This window comes from Falco punctatus, assembly GCF_963210335.1.
Source record: "Falco punctatus genome assembly, chromosome: 3".
Classification (NCBI taxonomy): Eukaryota; Metazoa; Chordata; class Aves; order Falconiformes; family Falconidae; genus Falco; species Falco punctatus.
Window position 1 is genome coordinate 355 of NC_137582.1, and position 18,373 is coordinate 18,727.

At 44.5% G+C, this 18,373-nt stretch overlaps 1 long non-coding RNA gene across 9 annotated transcripts; it reads right to left on the minus strand.

Moving 5' to 3' along the window:
• Positions 1–473: 473 nt before the first annotated feature.
• LOC308060750 lies at positions 474–14,692 on the minus strand. Of its 9 annotated transcripts, none has more exons than XR_013926876.1 (3): positions 11,813–14,692; positions 2,449–9,717; positions 474–1,437 (listed from the first exon to the last, which is right to left on the minus strand). It is a non-coding gene; the product is annotated as an uncharacterized lncRNA (long non-coding RNA). The 9 variants fall into 9 exon arrangements; XR_013926877.1 differs by having other exon boundaries at positions 9,984–14,692; XR_013926878.1 differs by having other exon boundaries at positions 2,449–7,827; positions 9,586–14,692.
• Between the last annotated feature and the right edge of the window lie 3,681 nt (positions 14,693–18,373).

Below are 18,373 nucleotides of genomic sequence, written 5' to 3' on the forward strand. Positions count from 1 at the left end.
ATGTTATCAATGCTCATCAACCTTCTGCCTTCACTCCTCTGCACTCTTCTCCAAGAAATTCCAGGGAAGACAGTGACAGAAACCTGTGTTGGAACTAAGTGCCTGGTCAATGCCTCCAAGTAACAGCATCCGTGACATCCAGACAGACTGTGAAGGGACAGATGGATCCAAGAATTAAATTAGGGAATGAGGTAAGTAAAAGGCACAGAGAAACAGAGACCTCTGAGTTCTGGAGAGTGTATTTTGATGTACCCAATTTCTGGTTTTGTGGCTCAGAAAGAACGGAGCCCAGGTTTTGTCGCAGCAGTTATATGGCTGCAAAGGGAAGGCGAGAGCCAGCAACAGAACTCCTTCCTGGCACCTTCTGTGTGGGAGCAGCGGCCAGACGTTTTCAGTTTCGGAGCAGGGCTCCGTGAGAGTGACAAAGTGAGGGGACTGTTTTGTGGCCGAGAAGGAAAACCATGACACCACCATACAGGAAGCAATTCCATTTTAATAGTCTCCAGAGTGTCACGGTTCGAAAGGAAGAACAATAGGGTAAGAGCACGAATATGCAGCCAATACCGACAGAAGCAGCCTTGGTAAGCTTCTCAATATTGCTTTTTGATATTTCACGGGGAAAAACATTGAGCCTAATATTTCTCATCTGTAGAGTTCTTGGGGGCTTTGGGGAGAAGGAAACTGACACTAGGTTGTCTGAGAATCACAGTTTACAGTTACTCATTGTCTTCTGGTCTCACAGGATGAGGCAGAGGTATAATTGATTTCTTCTCTGTATCTCTGCAAAGAGCTTTCCTCGTACCTATGGCAAAAGAAAACAATGCTATTATAAAAGACAGTCATTGCACAAAGCCACATTAAGTGACTTCTCTATTACATTAAGATCATTTTTCAAGAAGATTTACTAGAATCCTAGAATATCTTGAGTTGCAAGTGACCCATAAGGATCATCAAGTCCAACTCCATGCTCCTTGCGGGACTACCTGAAACTAAACCATATGACTGAAAGCACCATCCAGATGCTCCCTAAGCTCTTGACAGGTTTAGTGCCCTGACTGAATGCCCTTTCAGTGGATAAGATTTTCCTAACGTCCAACCTGAACTTCCCCTGACGCAGCTTCATTCCACTTCCTGCAATCAAGTCTCATAACTGATGTACTCTTCAGTAGGAAAAGCTATCTAAAGCAGTATACAGAATCCCATTCATCAACGACTATCTGAACTTGTACAGGCCCAGGAACCCTCAACACAAGAACCTTTCCATTCAACTTAAGGCACAACAACCACTTACCGTAAGCATCTTCATCTGGCTCTCCACTGCTAGCAGAGTAGCGCTCCGATACTGTCCGGTACACACGGTAGCCGAGCTGCTTATACATATTTACTGCAACCCGATTTGATACTCTCACAAAGAGATCGACGAAAAATCCACCCTTTCTTTGGAAACATAAAACCAAAGAAAAACCACAGTAAGGAATAGCAGGTGAATGTATTGCTAAATAACCCATAACTTGTAATCCGACCAAGAGCAGGTCTGACGATGTCATATGCTAATCAAACACCTTTCACACGGCAGTAACAGGTGCACTCCTTTCCCAAGGGACAAATCCGGTATAAATTCAGATTTTATTCTATTTTTGTCACATAAGCATTCTTTTATACCAGCCCGTGGGTTCAAAATTATGAACAGAAAGAACAGGGCAAGCTAAGCACTCACACAGGTCTCATATACACGTAAGAAATCTTTCATAAAAAAAAAAAACAAACCACTGAAAATCCACATTTTCAATTGCATTGGCTTAGGGACTGCCTCCTTCAATGTGTGTGGCAGGGGGCAGTGGCAGAACAGCTCACAAAGTTCAGTCACCTAACACAAGGCAGCCCTTCTCCTCACAAGGCAGATTCCTCAACATGTGCAATTTTCCCATTTTACCGGTTACAATGGGGTTGCCCTACCACCATGAGTTCAGGACATTTCCCTGTGGGTTCATTTGATGCTCAATTAAATTTTCAGCAAGTACAAGCAGCCAAGCATGACAAAAAGCAAGCTAAGGTACTGTCTGCCATACAGAATTGGTTCCAAGGCTGCCTGCAGGAACTGCAAAAAGCTCACGATCACTGAACAAGCACGCTGGAGACCCTACGGGAAAGTGTTGACCCTCCATGAAACTCTCTCGCTGTCAAGACAAGGACCTTTTTTGATACAGTATCTCTATTGGAATTCAGGCTACACCCTACTCATTCTGGAAAGTTAGCTTTCATAGAAACCCTGAGATCTTACACCGCCACATGGTATTTTTAGTCTTGTTCTCTAATTACAGGGAATCCTCAGCGAATCAGAACGCTACTTAAAGCACGATTCTGGGTCTCTTCCATGCAAGTCAAATACCTAAGCCATGTCAGTTGAGAGGTTACTTTTAGAAGATTAAAGATAAGCATGGTACTCACTTTTCTGAAATTTCTCCCAGTAGTTCCATCAATTTAGCAGCCAAACCCAGCCGTTGAAATTCTGGTGCAACAGAGAGCGTAGTAACACGTCCAAGCCACTCTTCCCCAGCCACAGAGCCTTCCGCCTTACCCGGTACTGCGAACGTACAGAGCATCAGAGCAGTAAGGAGCACCTTGGGAATAATGCACCACACGCAGCCACACGACTTTACAAAAAACCAAGCAGTCTACAAACAAACATTGCAATGATTGTGGTAAAGGCTTAAGCAGCCATTCTACGCTATTACTCAGTGATTCAGCAGCCACTAAGTTTCATTTTGATGCAGTATTACAGTTTTTTCTTTGTTAGTCTAAATAAATAAATGGATCTCCACAAATTCATTGTTTGAGGCGTGACTGCCAAATGCAAGTTTTAAGCAATTCTCTTGAGTCTTTAACTGAGTGGAATTCACGACCGAAGGAATGGAGGGCTAGAAGCCCAAAACTCACTCACCATCCCAGCAATTACTGAAGACCTTTCGTGACTATGGGGCAATAAAGCTTGGGAAGCTTTGCCAATGTGGCAAGAGAAAGCAAAGGCCCTGGAAACACTGGACGTTTAAGGAAAAATAAAAAATAAAAGCAGGGATGGGTATATGTTCTTCATAGTTCCTCTCCTTTCTACACAGAGCCAAGCTACTGCTAGCTCATTAATGAATATGCAGACTTCCACAGGGCACTCTTATAAACATCAGGCACTGCTAAATAAGCAGCTGATGCGGTGGGTACAGAGAAACCTTCCGTACAGCAAATGCTTTAAGCTTTACCGTTAAACACTTCATTTCCTGGGTCCCCACAAAGACTTCCATTCTGTGCCCACCTTCCCAAACCCCCCAAAAGAAGGGGAATAAAAAGAACTGGAAGGAACAAATACATACACACACACACACACACACGTAAAAACATGGCGAATCTCTGTAATTAAAAAAATTAGGAAAGGATGCAATCATCCAAGTAATGCGGAGTTAACTGATCCGCTGCATCGGACAGTCTTGTCAAACTCATGCTGGTGAAACCGAGCTCATACCAGCCGGTTTACTGAAACACTTGTCTTAGCATACATATACTTGAATCAAAATGACATTCGGCTATAGGGTGAGTGCAAGAAAATACACTTTTGCATGCTACAGCAAGAGACCTGCAAAGGGCCACGGTATAATACGCTTCAAAAGAGTCTGTGGTACAAGAAATTCAGCCCCATGGGCTGTTGGCTCAAACACGCTGGTGGAACGCTCTGTATAACTGGCCATACGCACGGTTTACACGGGGTTTTGTACGCAATGCGCATGTTTAACTAGGTATTTATGGTTTAAGACTTGTTTTAGCTCCTAAGGCAGGCAGCCAGCAAAGATGTTTTCAAGAGTTAACAAGGAACAGAAATTAAAGGAGTTGCTGGTTTTCAGAAGCTGACTCATCATTGTTTTGAAAAATGGCACCATACGGATCACTGTTAATGCGCTTGTAGACAAAGCGAAAGACCTTGGGTTGCGGGCGGCTGTGCAACTGTCTTAATCTTCTGAGGGTAGGTACCTTCTGTCAGTTGCTGCCGGGTGTCATCAACCAAAAGAAACAGGCTGTATTCTTCTGGATTGTCCACTCCATAAACTTTTCAGCACAAAGCTGACATACATCTGCGGTAGTGATATAGGGTCTTACTAGTAAGGTCTTCCCTGTACATGCACCGTTAACTTCCTGGAATGCAACACAAAGGTAGTTCTGTAGAATGAGAAAACAGACATCAGAAACAAAACCTCCAAACCTCATCCTCTGAAAACAGGAAGCTCAGCAACAAACAGCAAGCCTCTCTATGTTCTAGTTGTGAAACACGCACCAGTGATTACTGTACATTACAGCCACCTTGTGAATTGATGTTGGTGGTAAGACTGTGGCAGGCATAACAGAAATTCCTAAGCTGACATCCTCCTTTCCTTGGCTCACATTCTAACCCTGCAATTACGAACAAACAGATAGCAGTCTTAAAGCCCCATTGAAAACGTCAGTGGTTTTAACGGGACGTGGTGTTTGGCCTTACTAGGAAACGAAATGCTGTGAAGCAAAATAAACGTCAGAGGCAGCACACCCAAGAGAAGATGCTGCAACTGCTGGGTCAATACTATTGAAGAGAAGCTTCAGACAGTATGTTCATCAGAAGGAAAAAGAAAAAACCCAACCCTCTGCCAGCAACACACAAGGGTGTTGATCCACAGGTTGCTGCACGATAAACCATTCACACTCTTTATGCTGCAGCATGCAAAAGGCAATCCATTTTCATGCAGGACATTTTCATCACGTTAACCGATGGCAACTTGGTGTCTGAGCCTGATGTAACCAAATTTCATCTCACAGGGAGGCAGAAAGAAAATTTACTCTGCAACATTAAAGTAAATCCGTATGATCATGAGGCAAAAGCTGGATCTTTTTTCTCTGCTGAAATTCACACATGTGCACAACTGATAACATAGATGAATTCTAAACAAGCCCTACAAGGAAACGCAGTTCTACCTTTCAAAAAGTATTTAAAAAGTAAAATAACAAGCAACTGGAAAAAAAAACACCCAACCACAAAACACTTTTGGACACATGAGCAAAGCAGCCTGCCATCACGTGCTTTTTTGCAAAGAAACTAACTGCAATTAGAAACTAAAAGCAGTAAAATGAAAGGAGATGGAAAAAATGACAGTAAGAAAGACCTGTTTATTTACTGAGCTGGTACTTATGTTTGTACACTGAATAAATTAAGCATGCTAAATCACAATGGCAAAAATGTACATTTCCTAAGAACAAGCTGTTAAAAGCTAAGACTGAGAAGAATGCTCATATGACTTCAGTTCCAAAGAGCACTCTGGGTTTTTAATAAACTTTTGATAGCTTGCAGACTGAAACACTGGAACTTTGCAACAGCCTTTAAACCATTAGGACTGAGCAGAACTAATCCATTTTTGTTAGCCGGTGTGAAGATAAATAAAATAAATACATAAAATCAAATCAGCTCTAAATAAGGCAAAGCACACTACAGTTTCAATTTCTAACATAGTTAACACACAGAAGACCTGTTTTTCAATGCTTCTAGATGGACAGGATTGCTTCAAGGAGAGGCTGAAGTTTGTGCAAATGCCTGTAACTCATATAGTAAGTATCAAAATTCTTTATGCAGTATCAGCAAGTTGTATTTCATCACCATCAAAATACCGGATTTTTTGCTTTTCCATCCTTCGGAGGGAGGGAGGATGAAGGCCTTTCCAGGACCCAAAAGCTGGTGGTAAAGCTGTGAGACAGCACCACAGACATGTAGCAACCACATCCTGGTTCAATGTGGGAAAGATGAGTTGAGCTGAAGCTGTGTTACACATTCCTTGTAGGGAAGGTGCTTCGTTTCAGGACTGCAGATGTGGAGAAAGGAGATGGAAAACTGGCATTCTGGGCAGGCAGCAAAGTGCTTGAATTTGTGCCAAGCATAGCCTGGAAGCGGAGCGACCTTACTGATTTGAGGCTCTCTTTCAAAGAGTCAACAAAGGAGCAGCCCTGGACACACATGGTGCCAGCTCTTCCCGTGCTCCCCTGCATCTTCCAGCATCCAGCACAGCGTCCAGCTGTACAGGTAGCTTGGCTGAAGTTCAGTTGCTGAGGAAGAGAAGGTGAAACTGAATACAAGATCCTGCTGAAAAAATCTTCTGTCATCTAGTCATCCAGCAGAAATACAAAGGTGATTAATTTTCCTATTAAGTGTAATATTTTGCTAGAAAGAACAAAGACTCAAGCTACTTGAATGTGACACCTAACTACAGGTAAGCAGAATACAAAATGGATCCCAGTAAGATGGACTAGCTTTGTGCACTGGCCACAGTTTCGAATTTCTGTTCGTCAGCTCTCCTCTTCCTAAGAGAGGCAAATTGTGGGAGACTGCTGCTTTTCCCAGCTCCTTCCTGTTCAGTGATGTGCCGTGGTTGTTTGCATGGACACTGATAAAGCAGAAGGAGCCGCAACTGAAAGGTTTAATTACCTCCTGATGACCCCGTACCTTCATTTATCAAGCTCTTAGCTACATCATAACTTATTGACGGTTGTCGTTAGCCTCTCGAGCAACTTTGCACTGTGGTATGAACTGTAAACAACAGGACACAAAGGAGTAAATCCTTTCTTCTCGATTCCAACATCCTCCTTGCTTCAGTTCGCAAACTGATGCATCTGGACAGACAACAACAGGCCTGTCTATGTAACAATCTTTTCCTATATGAAAGGCATGCAGACTTGGTTTTAAAAGATAAAGTAATCCCAACTGTTTTGTTATTCTTCAGTTGGAGTTACTGCCCTACTCTGAAAGAGCAGTAAGAAATGGGAGGGGGGAGAAAAAAACCCACAAAACAAACCACAAACATGAAGACATCCACAGTATAGAACTCTACTCCTTGCTTAAACTTTCGAATTGTAGACAAGCTTTTCTGCCAAGTCTCCTCTCTATTACCCACGGTAAGCCACCAATCGCTACTGGGGAGTTGTGCTGATTTATACCACTGGAAATCTGGGTTTGTTCTTTTTAACAGCAAAGCGTACAAAGCAGCTGAATCTAAAATACAATTTGGTCTGTCCTCGCTCCGCACGACTTAAATACAAAGGACAGTGGGAAAGCTCCATTATTTAGTGTTTCCTTTATACCATCATAACCACACTCTGTTATGAAGTGGAAAGACTTTGAAACAGAGGCAAATTTACCAGCCATCTTCTCAGCACTGCTTCACACCACTCGTGGCCCCAAGGAAATCATTATGAATCATACTTCTCAAATGGAGATTTCCAACAAAACAACCATCCCCTGGGGGGGGTTTCTCTTCAGCCTGAAGCTCTACCTGAAAATCATCAACTGAAGGCATTGTTCTGTTAGTTGTCCTCCTCTTGTGCCATTGCCGGAGAGTATCTCTAGCTTCTGAACTCAGCAGCTGGGCAGCCTGGTCTTCCTGGAAGTTCTTGATCAGCAAAAGTGCTCCATAAGCACCTACAGCCTCCTGTGAAGGACAGCAGGGGAAGAACAATTCAGAGTGGTCACAAACACCACGCCAGTTCCAACTGGTCACAGTCAAAAGTACAAATGGTTTCTGAGTTTTTTTTAATAAATAGACGCACACATACAGGAAAGTCACTGCATTCTATGGCCAAAATATTTATACGTAAAGAAAAACAGCTTACTGGCCTGCAAAATACTGGACAGTGTGTTCTCAGCTGCTAAGAGCCATGCAGTGGTTGCCTGGGCTCCATATTACCAAGGGGTGCAATAGTATCTACCTCTGGGTCCGCTAGCGCTGGGGGTGGCCGGTTATTTAAATGACCAGTGTCACTCCTTTACTCCTGAGTGTTTTTACAAAGGTGGAACATGAGTTTTCTTCTAAACAGTTTCCAAGCAGCGATTTGTTTTCTTCCTGAGCTTCAAGCGGGTATCAAACACAGCTGTTTAAACGACATAAAAGACCATCTACCACTGTTCAGGAACTTAAAAGTGACTCCCTTAGCGGCAACAAAGCAATGACCCAGCGTGTGATTTGTACCTGGAAGCATCCCAAAGGTTTTGCTTTTGTTTTTAAAAGGCAGGCTGTGTTTGTTCACCTATGTCCAACACTACGTCCAACTAGTTTGGGAGGCAGCGTGTACAGCTCTCCAGACTTCACCTTTATTACATGAGTGGAGAACAAAGTACAGCCACAACAGAGTTGCCAATGTACAAAAGGAGCTGCAGGTCACAAAGGAAAAGGACTCTCAACAGGGGGCAACAGTCCTCAGCAACCAGGAGAAACAAAAGACAGGCTATCGTTTATTTCTCTTGCTCTTTAAGTAAACTATTTGAGTGGGAATGTTCAATTAAGAGGCAGCACGGTCTATTTGTGGAGTCATTCAGAGATGCAGTCTATGCTCACAGTAGTGCTTTCTGTATTACCGACAGCATCCTCTCGCTTTCAGCTCTGTGACGAGTTCAATACGTGGAAGACACGCAAGACCCACCAGACAAACTGGACAATACATTTACATTTGAACCGCACAACCCCAAAGCACTAAACAATTTTTCCTGCACCGTACAGTTTAACTAGTGCCACAGACAGGGCCAGCCAATAGATGAATGACTTTTGCTACATTAAAAACGACATGACTTAACAGCCCAGTAAATATTTCTGCCTTTCAAGCGTGTTAATGATCTCCAGCTTCACATCTCAAGTATTTTCTGTCCTAGGATTCCCGAACGATGCACTCTGCACACAAAGCAGGGAACAGACTAGTACTGAACCGGAGGAAACCTGACACAATTCTGTCATGCGTATCGGCATGTAAAAGGATACAGCAATTTCAGCAATCCAAGAGATGGCAGAAATGGGACATATACACCTATACTTAAAACTCACAGCTGAGCTTGGTCACAAGAACCTTTGAAACTTCCTCATAAACTGATAGATTCTGGGGCCTACCAAGGGCTGGCAGAATACCTCTTTGTTAAAACCACCACCGTGAAAACAAAGGAGGGAGATTTCCTTGCCTCGAGCGGACTTCAGCCATTGTTCAAGAGTGCCTTAAGAAACATATTCCTAGGCCTCATAAAAATACTCTGTGAGAAGCAAGTATCGGGCATAAACCAGGATCATTAAGGGGGGCAACATTCTCAAAAGCACTTTCCCCAGAGGGGCAGAGAATTCCCCCAGAAGTTTTTACAAAGCACCTAACCCGGGTCCCACTCCAGGTCTCACAACTCAATTGAACGCTGCAGACCCATACATACTCTCGGGACATTTTCAGGCACAGAAGGATAACCACAGCTGGCACCTGCACAGCCTATGTTTGCTTGCTAAGTCAGGACGCCTCCTCCTTCTTGGCGGAAAACAACATACTCCCTCCTACGGCAGTATATACGTCGGTAGATTCCCAGGTCACTTGGGGCTGTGACTCTGCAAGCTAACCAGCCTTCTCTTATTCTAAGGTGGAAATAATTAAGGGGTTCTCTTGTTACACTACCGACATCACCGACTACATGACTCCGTCAAAAGGGTTTCTACTCAAACGAGGTGAGGAAGAATCCCCCTTCCCCATCCCTTCACACAGTTCTAATAGAAATAAGTTGATTACCTTCTCCATGCAGCAAAGATGGATCCAGCAATTCCACCATGTATTCAGTTTCAGTATCCAGCTCCAGCGTATCACCCTGGGCCAGCACATATGTCAACACAGGCAAGAAGTCATCAGCTCCATACAGCCTCCCTGGGTCAAAGAGAACACAGGCAAGTGTGATAGACAAATCACACCCTTTAACCAGTTTCGGTGTTTGAAAGAAAAGCGTTATTTTGCTGCCTTTACTGACCAGTACGTTTGTATTACTTAAGAGCCTCTCGTTACAGATGTGCAGCAAAGAGAACAGCATCTGACACTTGGTGGGCAGCGTCCAGCTTCATCCTGTACTTCTAACGAGCACAAATTGGATGACGCAGACCTTGAAGCACGCAAGGGAATTTAAAGACTGGGCTCACCTTGGCGTCAGCTCAACTGGTGAACTCACAAGAGGTAGCCATGCCAGTCTGGCCTGACCTCCACCTGCACTTCTGTCAGTGGCTAAGAGAAAATCAATGGGCATTTTCTTTATACATGCACGGATGACGTCCCCTTTCTGGAAGGATCTAGCCACAAGTACCAGTTCCTGAGTCCGAAACCCAGCAGAGAAGCCTGCATATAAAAGCCTATTAGATTTTACATGAAAACTCTGCACATTTCCTTCACGGAGCATGGTTAAAAACACCAGTGAGCAAAGCCTCACGTAACTCCCAACTAGCTGGTGAAGCATCATCGGTAACGACAGCACGCAACACACAGAGGCTCTGCTGTACCTACGTCTGTATGTGTTCCTCTTACTTTTATCGCATTTAAACTTTCTCTTTAGAAAACGCTATGTGGCTAGATCTCTGGGGCTGGCCAAACTGTCCTCATTGCAGAAGCGGTGTGATGGTCACTTGAAACATCAAGATCGGGAGCCAATTTAAACTGTGGCGAAACTCCAGAGGACTGAAGGGCTGATACTGAAAGTCAGACCAGCTAAGACATACCTCCAGGTATTACACTGTTATCTGGCTGAGATTACAGGACAAAGCAGGTACTGGAAACAGGTGCTGGCCTGAGGCCACGTTTTAAAACTTTACACGACAAAGCAAGACAACCCAATTTGCTGCATCTTAGCCCAAGCCCCTCAGTACAATGGTTCACCAGAAGCCTCTCAGTACTTTTCTTTTGCATGTTGGGAATACCTTACTCAATGTGATAATACAGTATGGAGAAAAAACCAAAGTTTACATCACTTTGGGCAAAGATTCCTATATCCATTTTAAAATGCAGGATTTTGCACAGAAATAAACCAGGTCTAAGCTCCTGCCCAAATCTTGCCAAAGTGCTTGGGGGTCTTTTACAGCCTCAAACTTTCACCATTCACCTCAAATCTCAAAAGAAAGCAAGCATCCTGATTGGCACAGAGCCCAGCTGCAGATTCAGCGCTCGAAAGAAAACTGCCAACCGCCTGCAGCAGCTTATACTTTCTTAGAGAAAAAAAATCTTCCGCTACCACCAGCATTCCTTCACCTTAGCTCGTGACCTACCACAGCAGTGTATGATAAGACATCAGGCAACAGAGCTGCACCTATGAATTCATGCTGTCCAGCACAGCGTTTTAACTGTGCCACTGACTAATCAAGCGGGTCTTAACTGGTCTGTGGTTCCATTTCACCATCTAGGTTTCAAGGTCACTTTGGGACTCCTGCTACAGTGTAGAAAGAGATGTTATTTCTCTTGCGAAAACACAAAGAAATTGTCCAACGAGAACATTCAGAGGCACAGCAAACCCAAAACACTGGATCAGGGGCTGCTTTCCCCCAGCCATTGACACAGAGCCCTTGTAATTGTCATATTGCATACACACTGCTGAATTACTACAGCTAGATACTGGGTGTATCCTTTATTACGATTTCCAGCAAAATACTAATTTAGAACCAGTGTCAAATTCTAGGCGTACAGGACAGCCTTTCTGACAGCCAAATTCAAATGCCTACACTCAAGCAAAGCTGGTGGTTGGGGGGGGGGGCTTAAGCTGCTTCACAACTCTGCTTCACACTGAATGTGTAAGATGTGCTGCCAGATGCAGAGAGATCAGGAAGGAAGCAGAGAGGAAGAATCCCTCTCAAAAGGGCAAGGAGATGCTACAAGAGCTCCAGGAGAACGAGACAAAGCTGCAGAATCAGGTGGTCTCATTTCCTCCACCAAAACACAACCCCAGGTTTAGAAAAACAGTGACCTTGAACCACAAGAAGCACCATACCCGAGTTATTCTCCATAACAGTATAAATCAATTTGCAAACTCTCAGCAGCAGTATGGCTTTCTTTTCAGGCGAATAAATTTTCTGCGGGGTCACAAACTTTCAACATCCACGTAATCTGGTGTTGGAACAAACACGCCCAGTTCCTGAGGATTCCTCTGCTGCACCACCTGAAGGTTTTCCTTCGGTTGTTTCCAAGAACCATCTGGAACTCTTTCAACATCGCTTCAATATGGCTCCTCAACGGCTTCAGAATGCACTTATGCATGGCCTTCTCCAGGACAACATCTGCAACGGGAAAACACAAGTTGAGCTGTCTTCCTCCTCTAGAGCAGAGCCAGTAGTAACATAACCACTCCCAAGAGACACTGTGGAGCAAGACCTACTTGCTAAGGCTTCGTTATTACAGAAGCTGAGTCTCCAGATGTTTGTCAACAAGAAAATAAAAGGCAGAACCGAATCTATATTCCATTTTCATTTCTGACAACGTGGGAAGTACAAAAAAAACCCCACAAAGGCAGACTACAGATTGTCACAACAACAACAACAAAAAAAAACAAAAAAAGAAAAAAAAAACAAAACAAAGCAGCAAGCAGGCAGCAGCTACAGTTAACTTTTTCTCTGTTGGCCAGAAGTGCCCCAGTTTTATTTTACTTTGAGCTTAGACTTTAATTCTGAAACTTGAAGCATAACACAGTCAGAACCCTAACTTTTGTCTGCTTTGGCATGAAAGCCCATCTTTTTTTGCATGGTTTCCATCAGAAACTATAACTCACCCAAGGTCTCGTAAAACTTGGCTCAGCTTTAAGATCTTTATGATGCTGGACAGATTACGGGCCCTAAACTATAAATGAAAACCAAGCTGTGTTTATCCAGCTTCAGATTTCATCATGCAAGCTTATATACAGCTCTGTCATCAAGTCTGAAGTTCTTTGTTTGGCAGTAGTGTGCACATGGCACAGTAACCTCTTAGTTGTTTTTCTTTTATTCTTGTTTTACTCGAGGTTTTCTTTAACAGTCAGTCTCCATTTCCAAGGTACAGAACACATCAACAGAGAAAGCTCTTTGGTAAATCCTTCCTTTGAAAACCTTTATAAGTGAATTTCCTCTTCCACTCAGCCTCCCTACGACAACATAGCTTACATTAATAATTAGCTTATATCCATTATTTGTACTGCAGCGAACCGCCACAAGCACAATAGAAACCAAGGACCCTTCAGCCTGGCCACAGCGCAAACACCCTGGCAATGGGGTAGGACCAGAGCCCAGACTAGGCAGATGTATTAGGGGAGCACAGGGACCGAGAGGAGAAAGAGGAGCGGCCGTGTCACTACTAGATCACACATTTATACAGGCTAACAGTGGACATCCCTGCTGCTAGTGGCAACTCAAAGTTTCGTTAAACCTCATGTCCTTTCCAGGTTCTTTCCCTGTTCTTACATGTTTCTCCTAGACCAGTCTCTTTTTTTTCTCCCCCCCGCCTGCCCTTTTTGGGGGTGTTTTTTTTAGAAATGTCAGGCTATTCCTAAGGCTTGGGATTTACACACACACACACACTCCCCTCCAAATAAACATTACCTACTACTTTTGTTTTCTTGCTTTTGCTTTATGTTTTCATTTATTTTATCCCTGTGTTCAACCAATTTTCCTTTTGTGCCTTCAGACTGCTCTTTCTCATACAAACACGCCCTTCACACACTCCTCACCTTACGGCGTCTTTGCTTCACATGTAGCATTTATTCTGTACTTGTCTGGCACACAATTCCCAAATGTCCAACCCTACTGAGGGCTCCCATCTCCCCTGTCCCAATTCTGCTGGGGCTTTGGTAGCTTCTCTTGCTATTTTCCCCTTTCCGAGATCCTGATGGAGGTGGCAAAGCCATGTCTGCTTCATTCCCAGACGCTTCAAACACATCTAGGTGCTCTCTCATGGAGCCTGCAAAAAGGTGGAAAGAGTGAATGTGAGGAGCAGCACTTGCCCTCTGATCTTCTATTTGTCTATAGCCACCAGTAAAGGCATAACCAGCCTGACACATGGTCTTGATGGCCTGTCACACAGCATGAAGGGCAGATCTAGCTTCCCACCAGACCAGAGCCACCAATTATACATAACAAGTGGCAACATTTCAAATGACTGATCTTGGTAGAGCCACACAATCACCATTGACAGCACCACCAAACCCAGCCAGGAAAGCAGAAGCTTCACCCTTCTGCACAGTGATAGAAACTGCCTCTCCCTGCTATCAGAGCCATCCTCAAGGCTCACAGGGCAGAAATATTTTTCCACCAAGAAAAATGCACAAATCTCACCCATTGGTATGTTAGCTAACGGAATTTCTACAGCAGGAGTCCTCAAACTACGGCCCGCAGGCCAGATACAGCCCCCCAGGGTCCTCAGTCCGGCCCCCGGTATTTACAGACACACACCCCCCCGCCCCGCCAGGGGTTGGGGGGGGAACCAAGCAGCCGCAGAATCTGCCTGCCACTTCATCTGCACGCCAGCCCCCTGTTTAAAAAAGTTTCAGGACCCCTGTTCTAGAGGGTACACACAGTTCCTTGATAGCTTCACTGATTTTTATTTTATTTTCTTTTTTTTACAGTTCAGCTTGCTTCCTTTATTTATACTGCCTGTTCAGTTTTTTTAAAAAGTGAAAACGCCAAATGCTTTGCTTGTAAGTGGAACATCTCTGCAGTTTGCATTCCAAGTGCCTGTCTCATTGAAGTCAAAATTAAAGCAGTTGGTGCCACCAAGCACTGGATTAAAGAACTCTCTATGCCCATGTTAACTCCCACAGGCTTCCACTGGACATGAGGAGTTAACATCAGACATCCTTCCTCTCAATAAAGCGGGGTCATCACCACATCTGGTCACAGGAGGCTCAATAAACTGGAAAGAGTTCAGCACAGATCCCCAGAGCCCTTGGTCTGAAAACAAGGGAGCACCTAGCTTAGGATGGGACATCGGAAAACTTGGTACGCTTCTCCGACCCTCTTCATAGGCTCCAGCCCGCGGCTGGTTCAGCTGCTGCCTGCAGCATCAGCACAGAGGGAGCTGCAGAAACCGTCCCTCCCCAGAGGCTACGGGAGGGAACTGGACGCGGCAGGCAGGGAAAACTCCTCCACTGAGCCCCAGTCCCTGGTCGGGGCCAGGCTTTTACCTGTAGGCGAGAAGTAGAAGCCTCAAGCCCTCACTTAGTGCTGCTCCCACAGCTTCCCGTGCAGATGAGCGGCGCAGGAGGCGTTATTTCACATTGGCAGTTTGTCACGGGCTCCAAAAGCAGTGCCTGCAAATTGCTCCGAAATGTACTTGATCACACTCCACATTTACTCTAAAAACTTAAATCTGAAGCAGCACAGAGAAACAGAGCAGATAACTCACATGGCTGTGCTCAAAGCTCTGAACAGGGTCTAAATACTTATTGCTGAAGGCTGTTCCTAATGGTTTCTGTGCCGTTAAGGCAATCGGGTAAATAAAAACAGGACAGAACATTGAGTAAAGCATCCTTCAGTGCTGTCCAGTGACTCTGTTACAGCTAATAGGAAACAAATGAAATAAAGGACATAGCCTCTCTTTGGAATCACAGCCATAACTGCCTTGGCTCCGTAAGGGCAGACCGAGAGAGACTGTCATTTTAATGCAGCACGTTTGCACAGAACTAGCAAACGAGGAGGTGACTAAGACATGACAGTGTGTCTGAGGCGGTTGTTGTTTTAAAAAACAAAACAAAAAATCACAACCAAAAAAGCCCACCAAACCAAACAAAAAAAAAACCACCCCAGAACAACACACAGCCTTTTATTCTCCCTCGTGAATTCTTGGAATAGGCACAAGAACCACAGAGTTCTGCCCTCAAACTAAAAGTGGCAAATTCCAGCAAGCTGAAGCGGCCAACAACACAGCAAGACTGACAAACATTGGAATTATTTCTCAATGGTCAATAAACACCCCTCGTATCCTAATTAATAGAATACCTATAGAAACGTTTAGATTATTACTAAAGCCTGGAAGGACAGCATTTCTAGTAATCTGGGCCCTAGACCAATACTCAGTGTCAGGAGACACCTGTAAGCTGTTTATCCTTTCTACTGAACTGCTGTTACTGCTGCCTTTCAGAGAAAGGTGTTTCTGGATCCGACCCCCAAATCAATTCCCAGCTAGCAGTTTTCACTGATTAAATAAAAAAAAGTATAGGAGGGTCACCCCCCCAGGCAAATGAGCATCTAAGTTCTGAACTGAGGACTGATTCGTTGTATGAACATCTCTGTATACTCCCCAAATCCAAACTGGCAACAAAAATTCTGGTTTGCTTTGGCATACGCAAAGTGTTTTCAGCTGTCCTCCCAGGTTGCTTAATACTCTTCAAGCCAAAACACACACCTCTTCAGGTTTTGTGGGGGTGGGGTTTGTTTGTTTGTTTTGCTTTTTAACTGAACATCATTTGAGCTGAGCACCATGTAGTGTTCCTGAAGTGATACTTATCAATCATTAGCCTCTAGCCTCAAAATGGGAACAGGAAGTGATTTGATAAATGAATTGTAAAGGTAAACCAGCTCATTTCGTCATGACTTGTGGAAATGCATCTGTATCCTGTGCTGACGTGCTATTTTGTTTTGCTGCAAACCCCACAAGAGGACAACATATTAGTCACCACCAGTGTCCTTACACAGCCTCTTTACAGCCTCACTGCCTGAAACTGCCGGCGTGCTCTTGCCTTTTCCTGGCTTCAGTTTACCTGTTACCCACTACTGTTGCTCCACTGAGATTACCTGTCAAACTCCAGATTTACATACAAGCCCTGATCATCACCTACGATAGAAAAAACATCCATCCATAAAAGAAGGGCTCAGTAAGAGACTGAAGGAGCCTGGGAACCATCACAAAAAGGCACAGTCCTGTAAAGTAACGTTGCCTGGGAGGCTGAAAGCAGAAGGCTGCTTTAGAACACCACGGTGTGTGGTGTGTATGTGCAGAATACACGACTACGCTGCATTTGCTTTCTTATAGCTCTTCCTAATACCTTGCACATGTATAGACTGGCATGACTGATACAGATCTATTTCAAGACACCTCATGTCAGGATGGCCAGGTGTCCAGCTCTTGGTGGACATCTACAGTGACACATGCCTCACCCCTTGTGCAGACAAGGGCATCTCCTCCAAAGAAGCAAGGCTCGAAAATCAAGACCTCACACAACCTATATGCCTTGATAATCTGCACAACCCTGAAAAGAAAGGTAGGACTGAGGCGGGCGATGGATAGGTGGTGGTGCCAGAGGCTGAACAACTAGGGAAGGAAGGTCTCTGGGTAAATCTCCTATTTTACCCGCCTAAAGCATGCCAGTGAAGCATGCCAATGAATGACAGAACTATCTGTGCGGGGTCTGGTCTGCTTTGTTCAGCTGTGGGTTAATTAAAACTCACGTTACGGCAGTGTGGTTAATACCTATCTTTTCTTAAAGAAGAGGTAATAAAGGACCATGGAATAAGTCACAAAGCAAATCAAAGGGATGGCTGGGAAAGGGAGAACCAAATCCTCTGCTCGGCACTTTTACCGCTGCTTCTTACTTGCCCTATCTGCCTGCTCCTATAGTGAAAGGAGCAGCGGTGAGGGACACCTTGGTCGGCCTCAACTCAATATGAGAAGATACTAGGATGAACCACAGGGTAGGGGAATGGGACACCAAAACAAATGTACAAGCACCTAAAAAGTAATGCAGCACTAGAAAACAGTCACAAATTATTTTTTTTTCCCCCAAGAGCCAGCAGTGGCACACCATTCCAATTCCTTTAAGAGGATAACTGGATCAGGGAAGTAGAGGGAAGTAGGGGATGGGCTGTATCCTAACCTTTTTAAAGCCTAAAACCCTATTCCATGCAACTGTCCTATAAGCAAACAAGGGAAATACTGTCATGGAGCCTTCCCTGGAGAGAGGCTCATTCCTCTAAGCAGCTTGTCCCATCTGTCAGCCTACCAGGATTCAGCGATTGGGCAGCAAACTCAAAAACAGATAAGCCAGCATTGTAGCCAATTACTATTAATTTAATACAATGCATACTGCAAACAATTTAATCTAACACAGTCCGATTAGACCTGTCGTTATCTCAACCCTTCGATGCCCCACGTTGGGCTCCAAAAAATAGACTGTCGTGGTTTAACCACGGCTGGCAACCAAACACCACCCAGCCGCTCGCTCACCCCCACCCACCCACCACCCGGAGAGGTGGGGAGGAGAATCAGAAAGGCATGCAAACCTCGAGGGTTGAGGTAAGAACAATTTAATAATTTAAACAGAATAAAGAGATAAGGACAACAGTGGTAACAGTAAGAACAATTAGGACGGAGAGGTGGGCAGAAACGGGTAAAATCCAAAGGAAGGGAAAAGGAAAAAAACAAACCACCAAGACCAAGCCACGCACAGTACAACTGCTCACCACCTGCTGACCGATGCCCAGCCAGTCCCCGACCAACGATATCCCCCCAGCTAACCCTCCAAGTTTCTATACCGAGCATGACGTCCCATGGCATGGAATACCTCTTTGGCTGCTTCAGGGCAGCTGTCCTG